Source organism: Amborella trichopoda, chromosome 5 (genome assembly GCF_054954075.1).
Source record: "Amborella trichopoda isolate Santa Cruz 75 chromosome 5, AtrichopodaSantaCruz75HAP2 v2.0, whole genome shotgun sequence".
Taxonomy (NCBI): Eukaryota; Viridiplantae; Streptophyta; class Magnoliopsida; order Amborellales; family Amborellaceae; genus Amborella; species Amborella trichopoda.
Window position 1 is genome coordinate 21302600 of NC_142340.1, and position 13383 is coordinate 21315982.

Here is a 13383-nt window from a genome sequence, read left to right on the forward strand (position 1 = left end):
TTCACTAAAATGGTGCATTTGTTACATGATGAACTTTGATGTTGAGAATGAATCTAATGCTTACCAAATTCTGTGGAAATATATATATATATATATATATATATATATATATATATATATATATATATATATATATATATATATATATATATATATATATATATATATATATATATGTGTGTGTGTGTGTGTGTGTGTGTGTGTGTGTGTGTGTGTGTGTGTGTGTGTGTGTGTGTGTGATGAGATGGAACAGCTATTATGCTGTTATTCACTGAGAATTGAAAGCTATGAAACATGTTCTTGAAACATGTTAAGTGTCACTAGGAAAGTTCAAAAACATATATGCTATAGGCTTTTGAACAACCAAATGACTTCAAATCATTGTCATTAGAAAGAAATGTGAGTCTATTAAAATGTTCATGTTTTCCCATTGTTTAAATTCCGTATAAATGGGAATTTATATTCCAATATGAATAAGCATGTCACAGTTGACAGTTTTTCCTATGTATTTTAACTGTCATTGCTGTTGCCATGGGTTTTCACTAAACAAATAAAGCCCAATCACCTTTAAACTACTTCCACTTGAAAGATCTATGAGTGGGCTTAATGTTTTATGTAGAAATTATTTCGAAATTCCTCTTAGATTGAAAGTTATGCAATTATTAGTGGAGGTATGTCATTGTCTCAGATGCACAGCAGAGTACAGATAGTGAACCACCATTGCTTTGAACTTTTGAAGGGCCAAACGGGGTCCAAATGCTTTCAAACTACTCCCATTTGATAAATATATGTGTCTAGTGTAAAATTGGCTTTGAAACCATCTCCAAATTCTAAATAGATCAAAAGTTACGACTCTCTTTATGGTCAGACCTCATTGTCTGAAATGGCAGGAAATGTGAATGGTGATATAAAAAATGAGATATTGTGATAATGTTACTGTCATAGTGTGATACTGCTACTGTCATATTGTGATACTACCACTATCATACTGTGATACTGCTACTATCATACTGTGATACTATCACTATCATACTGTGATACTGCCACTGTCATATTGTGATACTGCTACTACATACTATGATACTGTTATTGTCATACTGTGATACTGCTACTGTCATATTATGATACTGTTACTTTCATACTGAGATACTGATATCGCCATAATGTGATATTGATATTGTGATACTGGAAATGTGATAATGCGATACTAGGATACTGATGTGATACTGACCACTACGCAATGGAACACCCATTGATAGTAAGCACCGTTATACTACTGTGATACTGATACTGTAAGCCATTGTGATACTGACCACTACGCAATGGGACACCCATTGATAGTGAGCACTATTATACTACTGTGATACTGATATTGTAAGCCATTGTGATACTGACCACTACGCAATGAGACACCCATTGGTAGTGGGGACTGTTATACTGTGACACACTGTGAGACTGCTATACTGTGATATGTTATGCGACTGTCCACTATGCAATGGGCCACCCATTGGTAGTTGGATACTGTTTTTGCTGGCAAATGATGATTGTACCTCGACCTCAATGATAGGACTGGGATCAGGAAGTGAAACTGAGTAATTGGGTGGGTCGCACCCCCCAATTGTAATAAGCACTATGCATTGGATCACCCAATGGTAGTGTAACACTCTTTTGCTAGAAGGGCATACAGAGAGAGTAGTGTCTTGCAAGGTCACTACCTATCGAACACCCCAAAGCGCACTAGGGACATGTGTGTGTGAGGACATTATGAAGTGAGACACCCACTCTTCATTGCCCTCCCTTCTAAACGAGGGGAGGTTCAATGCTACAAAATTGGCTTGACCTGATCAATGGAACTTCTATTTCAGGAGTAGGCTTCTCTAGCTTGCACTGCGTGAACTCTGAACTGTTAATCTTACTGCCTGCTTAAAATGAAATGATTTATGATTTATGCACTGCATGTTCCTGATTATTGAACTATGTTTATCTTTATACTGTGAAAAGTACTAAAGAGAATAATAAGAGGAATTTTCTTGATATCTCTGTAAATTAGTGAGCACTGTTAACTGCTATCACTGTTTGTAGAGTTGAAATGCAATGTGTAGATCTGCATACAGGGATGTTAGCTCTTTCCATTTTTATTTCTCATGATTGTAGAGTGACGGTCTTGATCTGAAGGACGGACAACGGGCTTGCGTGCCGAACGTGTGAAGCTTGGAGTCTTGGAGAAAGGATCCTGCAGAAGTTTTTCATAGCAGGTGTTTAGTGGTTGTGCCACTGAGATGTTTTTATAGCCCTATTTTGTGGGCCAGTCGTGCCTTGAACTGATTGTAAAGCATTTTGATGAATGAATATATATATATATATATATATATGGCTTTGCTTTAGGTTAATTTCTGTCCCATTAAATGAATTTTAGTTTTATTTTCGTGGTTTGCTTTGATTCCACACTTCTAACACATGTTGAGCCACTTCCACCTGAGTGACGTTCGTGACCTCCGATCGTGATCCCGCACTCTGTCGCCCTTTGGTAAGCTGCGGTAGGGGTCAGGAGGTGGGGTAGTGACAGCCTAAACCCTAGGTATACCCCTCAAAACTCACTAAAAATTGACCAAATTGAATTTTAAGTTGTAGATGAGATTAGAAGATTTCCAGCAATCTAAGAAACACTCAAATCATATACCGTTTGAAAGTTTTAGCCTAAAAAAATTATTTGTTAAATTTCATATTGATCCCTATTGTGTGATCATAAATATTTGCATGACCCGCAACAGGTCACGGGCCCACAACACATGACATATCGCATTCCATAAGTCCATCCAGGCTTAGAACGCTCTAGAATCCTCTAAAAGCTTGATGGCTTGAAGACGCAATTTTTACCATTTTGATATGATTTGATCGGGAAGATTTGGCCAAAGTTACCCTAAAAGATAATTAGGAAAATCAAAATTAAGATTTTGGTAATTTTAAAAGCACCCATGCACCTAAGCCTATATAAAGCCCCCTAATTTCCTAGAAAAATCATCTAGAAAATCCATAAAATCCCTAGAAATTCCTAAAAAATTCCTAAAAAATCTAAAAAGTATTTAAAAAATCCCAAATATCCTAAAATTCTCATGAATTAAAAAAACCTTAAAATAATTTAGGAAAAACCCAATACCTTAGAAAACTCTTTAGAAATATCCTTAGGAAAATTCTAAATCTAGAAACCCTAAAACCTTAAGTTTACCTAGATCCATAAAACCTTAAGCTCTCCTTTAGGAATTAAAAAACCTGGATCCCAAATCTAGAAATCCCTTTCAAATTCCTATGAATTTCCCATAGCTTGAAAGATCCCAAAATTAATCTCTCAACAAAAGCATCCAAAAAGGAGAAGGTGAGCCAAAGAAGAGTGGCATGATTTGAGCTTGCAACTCTGGGTTTCGAGTCCCCATGTAAGGGATCTCTATTTTTTTTTTTGTTTTATTATCATACTTTAGATGTATATCTAACTTTTAAAATTGAATCTGGTGTGGAAATTTAGCCAGCTTTAAGTCTGTTTTACATCTATAATATAACTTCGCTTTTCTACTAATTTAAATGATTTGAACAATTTATGTACAAATTTGAGCGGATCTCATTCGAGATCTCATCAAATATGCACGTAAACCATAAATTACCTATGACTCAAATGAGTTCAAGTTTACTTATTGATGACGTGAGAAATTAAGAGTGGGATTTGGTGCATGGCCTTAACATCACCAGGACAACATATCTCTAGACGAAAGATAACAATAGCTCTTTCGATCTCTATGGCTTATAAAGGGGTAATCTAGCTAATATTACTATTGAACAAGGTCTTCACATGGGTTAGCTCACTTTGTCTATCGATTTATCTATGAGAAAAACCCATCGAAACAACGGAAAAGTTTTTCGAAAGTCCATCCCTTTAGAAAACAAATTGAATGTCCCGTAGAAAGAGGTCTAGACATTAAGAGTAGGAACCCCTTAGGAGCATAGAACATATAATGGAGCAACATGGTCAAACTTGGAATAAAAATCAATAATCTATGGGATTTATACCTACTGCATTCTTGGCCACATTGTTCCCTATCAAGTGTTCACGCCTCCTATTTGAACAAGGGAAGTGACTGAACCCATTTATCTCCTTTGCTATGCATTGTGATGCTCCAAATCCACAATCCAAGTAACAAAAGTGCATAAATGCCTAGCACCGTATGTATGCACTACATGGTGGAGTAAATGGTTCATGCCACCTTTAGCTTATTACATTCACGAGTGAAGCGGCTGGTCTATCATGCAATCATTGTAGGTGGTCGATAACTTTTTAATATGAAGTTTTTTGCTTGCCATGTCTCCATTTGTCCTTAGAATGTAGCCATTAGTTTTGCCCTTAGATTTGTTGCCACCATTTGGTTCCACCTAACATGGCAAACATGGAAGTGCCACTATCACTCATAAAATTATGCCCTATCTCTAACTCCAAATATGCATCATTAGTATCTTCTTCTAGCTCCCACGAAGGAGAAGTGACTAGAGTAGAATCACCATCTGTTGCTCCTCACTCAAAATATTACCAAAAAAACTTATGTCATAGATCTCTATGACATTTTTTCCCTAATACTTTGTCATGGATATATTTAGCAACATTTAATACATTAAATGCCCATATGAGTTGTGTGTAATCTGGTAACCGAGATGTCAACAAATTAGAGTTGAAAGGCTTGCTTTATGTCCTTAGCCTTCAGAACGATTTCAGACTAACCTGCTTAATAATTGTGCATGCTACTTAGCAAAGAGAACTGTGATCTATCTCTGATAAGTTCTTTATCTTGAAACTAGCCAAGGTTGTGTATCTTTTCAAACCATGTTGATGATTAGATTCTCGAATACTACTTTACTTAGCAAGTGGGTACTAGAAAAACATATGCTAAGATTCCCAGAGATGAGACTCCTAAATTGTGATGTAGTGTGCCAACATTCTTCTTGCAATGACTCCAATGCCCTGTGCCATGCCTAAAAACCAAGGATATAATTGAATTATTACATACCTGGAAATTTAGGATTCATCTAACAAGGTACTGATTCCACATCATCCACAATAGATCGTGTGCCCATGGGAGAGGAGAAATAATGTTCCCTGCAACAAACCTCCATCCATTGAATGGTTAGCTCAGTACCGGTTACTGACTGTAATGATGTTTCTACAGAACGAGCGTCTAACCAGGCCTTCTTCTTCTTACTTTTGGTTACCCTCACCAAAGAATTCTAAGAATAAGAGGGAGATACGAAAGCTCAACTCAGTACGTCTCTTACAACGATTAATTGGGGTTTGTCATTTAAAGGCCTTATGAGAGCATGGACAACCTTTTTTTATAGTGATGTGTTAACTCCAACAAGTGTAGGGTCCGTTGGGAACAATGGGGTATATTTCAGATGCTGCGACTCACCCAGGTTTGACGTGCAAGGCCCGAGATGGTCTAGAACGATATAGCTCTAGGTATAATTCACACCCATAGAGGTTTTGTAAGATTAGCCTTTGATTTGATTGGAGAGATGCTCGAGGTGGTTCATTGGTGAGGGGACGCTATGACTCCTATGTACGGTTGGCTGGTCTAAGAGGACAAGGGTCAAATCCTTATAATTGCCATTGCAAAGTATGTACATATGATAGTCATCTTTGGGAAGCAACCATGTACATGTTCAGAAGAGACCCTTGCACCATTGGGATAATGTCTGTATGTCTAATAGGACATGACTTGTCCTCAGGGGGAGCCTAAAATCCGTATATCAGTGTTGTGTTCTCTTCATTTATTAACCACTTTGATGGACCAACCATGAACCCCTATGATGAGTTGTGGGTCATGGGTTTTATTGGGTTGGTTTGATAAGATGATTGTAGGTTATGGTTGCTCATACAGATGTAGTGCCTTAGTGATTTGCATAATACTTGGCTCGTGGATCTGATTCCCATTTAATTATATTTAATATATTTTATTTAAATTATAGAATATTAAACTGAATTGTTAAAATTCTCCATATATTTTATTTTTTAAAAATGAATTTTTACGTAGCTAAAAATTGATTTTCTAGGTTTTATGAATGTAGAGCTATTTACTAATATTAAATGGTCTCTAAAAATTCTTTTACGCTTACCAAAATTTATTTGGGGTGTGGGAGCCCACCCAGTGGAGGCCCATCTTAGTGTGCCATGGTGACGTAGCATTAGGGGAATTACATAAGATATGCGAAATAAAAAATTAAAACAAACTTTATATAAACTTCCATTGAACTTTGGAATACAATAGTCTTTGATCAACAACAACTATCAATCCTTACAAACAAAAAACAATGGTGAAACAACTTAAAAGCTAGACTAGGCCTCCATGCCTAGTATGGGGCGTGCTTTTCTTAGTACCATACTTTGGGTGTGCCCCCCCTATTTTCTCTCATCTAAGATATTCTCAGGGAAGCCAGAGAGATGAGAGATCAAGAGAGAGATAAAGAGGGGGTGGTGTGCCACCTTGAGAAGGGGATATATATATATATATAAGATGTATAGAGGAAGTTAGTGTATAAGAAAGCAATGCAAAAAGGCGGGGTGCAAGAGTATACAAAACTATGTATACAACTTGTCACACCCCAAGAATTTACAATATTGTCATTCCTGAGATGTGACAGACAAAACATATATACATCTCTTTTTAGGACAAATTTACAATGGCGAATTTTTAAAAAGTAACAAAAGAAAGTTTAAGCACAACTTCAATATCTTCCCAAAGTTGATCCTGACGAGCACTCAAATGAAACCGCAGTTATCCTGAAAAATGTTTATCATAGTTTGATGAGTTTGACTACTCAGTAAGTGATCATCATAATCCTAAAAATAATCATGATTGAAAGATATCAATATTTTCCAAAATGAGATCTATTAACAGAAATGCATCAACAGTTTCACTTTCAATAAATGCATAATTAAGTATAATCCAAGTAATTGAAATGCTTATAACACTTTTAACGGCAGTGCATAATTCAAAGGATTTCACAAAATACCCTATTGGCGTCCCAAGTAGGTCACCTATATACCCCATCAGCGTCCTGATGGTTCCACTTAATCCCTATCGGCGTCCCAGATAGGTCCACTTAATCCCTGCAGGTCCACTTATACCTCACCGGCGTACCGGATGAGTCCACTTAATCCCTACCGGCGTCCCAGATAGGTCCACTTATACCTCACCGGTGAACCGGATGAGTCCACTTGCATACTTAAATTATTTTTAAATCTCTTTAAACATTCGAAAGCAGCAATATCATGTACTCAACATATCACTGAAATCATTAATATGAATTTCACTTAAACCATTAATAACAGTCACTCTCTATAACATTTCAAAAATAACCAATCAAATATTTTGGGCTTAAATTTAGAAAGGTAGCAGTTTGTAAAGGCATTCTAGCATAATTGCCAATTTAATATGTATAGAAAAACTCTTATAGAAAGTCAAGAATACGGAATTATCACAATTTATGGGATATCAATCCACAAATAAACATTTCACAACAATACTATAATCAATTACAAAAATGTCAATTTTTAAATAATAAGGCAGTCATTTGCACATGAATTTTACAATGTCTAAATATTCAAAACAGTAGAAAGAAATATCACAATTTTACTAAAAGCAGAAATATCACATTTATTTCTAACAATAGACAAGAAAAATAAATAAATTTATTTTTTCATAATTTACAGCATTTAAAATTTCTAACATAGATAAAATATCATAATTTTTATTAAAAAGATTATTTTTCAAGATAATGAGGTCACGTGCGCATAAAATTTATCGTGCTTAAAATTCATGATAATAAGCAGAAATAATTATTTCATTTTATTTATAAAAAGAATGGATTATTTTTCGAGACAATGGGGTCACTTACACACAAAACTTATAAAATAAAGATCTTGGACGGAAATATCACTATTTATTAAAAACAGACTATTTTTCAGGAAGACGACGTCACTTACACACAAAACTGATAAAATAAAGATCCTAGACGGAAATATCACTATTTATTAAAAATAGACTATTTTTCAGAAAGACGATGTCACTTACACACAAAACTGATAAAATAAAGATTCTAGACGAAAATATCACTATTTATTAAAAATAGACTATTTTTCAGAAAGACGATGTCACTTACACACAAAACTGATAAAATAAAAATCCTAGACGAAAATATCAGTATTTATTAAAAATAAACTATTTTTCAGGAAGACGATGTCACTTACACACAAAACTGATAAAAAAAAGATCCTAGATGAAAATATCACTATTTATTAAAAATAGACTATTTTTCAGGAAGACGATGTCACTTACCCACAAATATTTGAGAGGGAGCTTCCGATAAAAATTCGGCTCGAGAGAGGAGTTCACTGTGTTTCGACCAGAGAGAAAAATCTCATAAGTTTTCTAAGGTAGGAGTCATCACCTCTCTGAATTTAAATTCTACTAATATATTATTTTATTTTTTTATTACGTTACAGGTGTGAGCGTTAGCTTACGCTTTAAACGCCTAAAGTTTTTATTACGTTACAGGTGTGAGCGTTAGTTTACGCTTTAAACACCTCAAGCCCACGTCCTTTAGTAGACGTGGCAAGAGCAAGGAAGCAACAAAGCTTTTAAACGAAAAGCTTTGAAAAGTAGACATGGTCCCTAAGGACCATCATGTTCAAACGAATCATCATGTATTAAAAGTTTATTTTCTTCTTTTTTTTTTTTTTTTTTTTTTTTTTTTTTTGAAAGTTTAGGATTGTTACACAACTAGTTAAAATATCAACAGCTCCCTTGAATTACAACACTTGGAAATGAAAATCTAACAAGGTAGCTACTGTACCATGGATACAAAGGCTTCAAACTACACTCATGAATAGAGGATACAACACTACTTGGGCCCCTTACACATTAACAACTCTATCCTTGACGATAGAACACAAGACTAGACATATACAATCCACTCTTGAAACTTCAGCAGCATACAACTTCACAATGCCAAATTATACATCAATTGAATCATTAATATACATCAAATCAAGACTACAAATACATGAATATGTGATTGCTCAAGTGTAATGTGCAACATAGCAATAGAAAACCATATGAAGCTCTCTTTTGTCCTGATTACTGCCTTTAGACTCAACTATGTGCCAATAGGAGACATGCGATGACTAGTCTCAAAATCGGTGCCAATTCATCATTTATCAAAGGGAAGCCAAGCATCTAGACAAGTATTCATGAAGTACGGAAGGTATTCTCATAAAAATTCAGTTCACTCAAAGAGGGAAAATCGTGGGACCGATCTCAATGCTAAAATTGCAAAACCGAATATAGTTATCTCTCATAGCCTGTATAGAAAAATCGGCATAACCTCTCCATATGAAATCAATCTTTTCTAGTATAACAAGACAACTTAGCTCACTGATTTGAATTGAAAAGAACTCAGAAAATACAACAAAAGAACTTCAAGAAATTGATGATTAAATCTAATGGATACTATCTCAATTTACTCATGGATTGAACACAAATGAGCATAGTTGATCTAATAAGCAAATGGGAGATTAATGAACAAAAGAACGATCAGAGATCATCATGAAAAGCTGCTGGAAATGAAGAAACACATAAGATAACTGAAGCATAAGAATGGATATGAAGATTTCTTACTCTTTCCATCACCGTTAATGGAGTTCAATTTCACCTTTCAATGGACTGCTCATATTCCAAGGTTGAAGATGAGTTTTTTAGAGAGAGAAACAAGGTGGGGCGTTCCACTTTTGGAGGACTTTCTTGAGAAACTAGTGAGTGACAAAGACTTGAAATTGGATATATAAGCACTTTAAGTCACATGATAGGAGATGCTTCTAGATGATGAATCATGGTCTTCTATGTTTTCAACCAAACTCTGCAAAGAAAGGATTGATCCTAGCCTACAATCGACCATCAGCCATCTTGATGTGTGGTATGGATTTAACAGTATTATCCCCCTCCCTTTAATTCCCTCCAATTTAAATTGTTATAAAATGCCCTTGTTTTTTAATAAATAAAGATTCAAACCATGATCAAGGGCAACCCTGTAATAGTCATTTGGCCAAAATTCTAGCCAAAAGAATATTCTAAAAATCCCACCAAATCACTAAGGCATGTGACCTCAATAAGATCATGCCACATAAGGTAAGTGGTTAAGTGCACAATGACTAAAAATCCTTTTGTTAGGATCCTATACCCCTTCTAGAACATCCGATACATGTTCACTAACCCACTTGCTTAAGGCATTCAACATGTGTCGAAAATCAATTTACCAAAATAATCTCATTTAATGATAAAATGAAATACAAGGGAAAATGGATCAAAATATACTATAATTAAAAAGATAAGGAAGTCCCTCATGGGGATTGACGTCACCCCCACATCATCACCACATGGGGGTGCATGGGCCCACAACACGTGGACACCCATTGGCCATTTGGGTACCCAGTGTGGGTCTTGGGGTTTTTCCTCAAGTGTCATTTTGTTCAAATAAATTCGAAATGGGATTTTCTTGAGTCAGAAAAACTAAAAAAAAATTCTCATGAATCATAAAAAATCATTTTAATGATTTTTCATCAAAATAAATTATTTAGACAATAATAAAAATAATTACAAGTGAAATTAGGATCCTCGGAGCTTAATTATAAAATAGAGCACTCAACTTGGCTAGCCCTTGAACTCAGAGTCATCTTCTCAACAATGATCTAACATACTCATGACCCACAATATTTAATCAGGGGTTCAAGATATTAGTCATATCAAAGTCAAGTCAATGAGTGACTCTGAATTTCAATGTTACGTGGATTTCATATGTACCCCCTAGAGGACATGCACACAAGATCCAGATGCAAGGGTTTCTCTCTTGGTACATTTGCATAGCTCTATCCAGCAGATCCCTAGAAGAGCATGCTTCCCACAAAATACGAGTGTTATATGCATATGCCACAAGAAGGTACTTAGAGTCAGGGATTTAGGCTGATGCCCTCTATTGACCCAACCTTCTTGTGTAAGACTTATAATCATCAAGTTCATACGGATATCATATTGTCATGTCCTATCACATGGTCATGAGGTACATATCATATTAACCGACCTTAACTAAGAGATAATCCTCAAACCTTTCAGTGCCTTCCATATGCTAAAACCTCTTATAACTGAATCAGGGTTCCATGACTCTTGGTCCCAGTACACCAAGATCCTAGAGTCATGTCGCTCTTATACTCTCACTTAAGTATAGAGTCATTGAGAACGAAGGGATTTAAGGTCTAGAAAGGGTATAATTCCAACATTAACTACTAAGAGACAATGAGATATTACTTATCAATCTAATGAAAATGCACATGTAATAAAAGTAGAATAACAATAGAGCTTTTAACAGGGGCCAACAATGGCTTGCTTGTAGAGGACATAGAGAACAAGCTTATTTGCATTAGTGGTGGTTGGGGGCAGAGTCTTGGATTTGTCCGTATATTCTTCAAACTTTTCCTTCAACCCTTTTTCCTCCATGAGTTTAACATTATATCATCCACTTTAACATTATAACACTTATTTCATAAGTTTTGTTTTGCTCAAATACCTCTCAGAATCTTATTTCAAAATATGATATTGCCTTTTGTTTAGCTTATGGAAATTTTGGTAATTGGTTAGTGTCTTCAGCTAAATGATAGTTTTCATGTTGAAATCTATTTTTCAGGGTTCTTAAAATGGAATAAGCAGAGATATTTATGTCTTTTGGCACAAGCAAAGGCAACACAAGCCAAGTGGCTAATGAAGTCCAATTGTATGATAAGAACTTAGGCCTCATTTTTCTTTTTTCCATATTTGGATATGCTTGTTTTGGGCTGGTAAGCCTGAATGAGTGTTATTTATCGTTATTGCTCTTTTATAGGCTTGTACGAAATGATGATTTCGCCCTCTCTTTGACTAATGACTATGTTTTTCACTAGAAAATTTTAAAATGATTGTTTCATAAAGGATGTTGTTCGCTTCATTATTAGGGCTGAAAATGGGTTGGTTGGGGGCTGGAGCAGCCTTGGCTCCACCTTGCCCTAATCCCAAGAGTGCCAATCTGAGCCCACAACAAACGGGACCAAAGAGGCCCTGACCATGCTATGGATAGGCAAAACACAAACCAAGAAATAAAATATAAAAGTAAGAAAAAAAAAAAAGGATCTGGTTTCTATACGGCCAAGCCTGCATATGCAGGAATGCGGGCCTCTTAACAAATCTATTTTTGAGATGGATTTTAAGACTTAATTTTTAAAGACATGCAATCTCTAACATGGAGATCATAAATATGAAAAAATAAATAAATTTTAAAAACTAAAAATAATAATTCTAGTAAGAAAACATTTGGACCATTAGTTTCCATTGTTTTTAGATGGAACAGCTACTTGCATCCATCTTAAAGATGGATGCTTTACACTTTCTGAACCGCATATGTCGAAATGTTGTCTAGCCTGCATAAAACAATTTCCCAAAAACAAAAAGGGCCGAGCTAACCTGGGTCGGCCCTAGCCCTCGCTTGACCTTGGGCCATATCTATGGCCTAATCACTATTCGGCCAATCACATGCTTAATCATTACAGGTTTCAATTGAAAGTGAAGCCCCTCTCTACTAATTAAACAAGCTGCTCTTTGCAATGCCCTCCAATTATTAAAGGGGTAATCTAAACTTCACAACTTTTCAAATTACAAAAGTTAAAGATAGAGAGAATTGTGAAAGGTAGATTTATTAATTTTATGGTCTATTTTTTTTTTTTTTTAAAAGTTAGTTTTTTGTGATATCTTCATCATTAAGTAATGGTAATTTTGTAAATATTACTACAAGACAATAGGTACTTTTGCCCTCTCCATAAAATATAAAGTTGAAATTTTTACTAAAAGACAATGACATTCTACAAATAAAATTTTGGGACACTAACTTCCAAAATGCTATTGTACTTGTGTAAAAATTTCAAATTTACTCTTGTTTAATGGTTAAGTTACCTATTAAAATAATTTTTTAAATAAAAAGTAATGATTGTTTTGATACATATACCCATCACAACCCCTCCTAACTTTAACTTTCCTATTTTGAGGGGTTGTTAACTCTAGACAAACCCATTATTAAATGGGTGCGGTTTGTATAAAGCCTAGGCTCTAAACAATCAAATTAGAGTCTACTTTCAAATAGTATAAAAAAATGTAGTTTCAATATTGGAAATCTTTGGAATAACCTTAAAATATATTTTTATATTTATTTATAAAGTTTAAAGCTTCAAAAATTGTGTAGATCAACGTATCTATGAAAACTTGAAAATCT

At 35.0% G+C, this 13383-nt stretch overlaps 1 protein-coding gene across 2 annotated transcripts in view; it reads left to right on the forward strand.

Moving 5' to 3' along the window:
- The window catches only part of LOC105421482 (uncharacterized), a 44677-nt gene extending 42290 nt beyond the window's left edge, over window positions 1-2387 (forward strand). Inside the window, exon 4 of one of the 2 annotated variants that reach the window (XM_006854858.4) lies at window positions 2155-2387. The gene's annotated coding sequence lies outside the window, so the exon portion shown is untranslated. The remainder of the gene's footprint in view (window positions 1-2154) is intronic. The other variant, XM_088866356.1, reaches the window with a different exon arrangement.
- Window positions 2388-13383: the final 10996 nt, after the last annotated feature.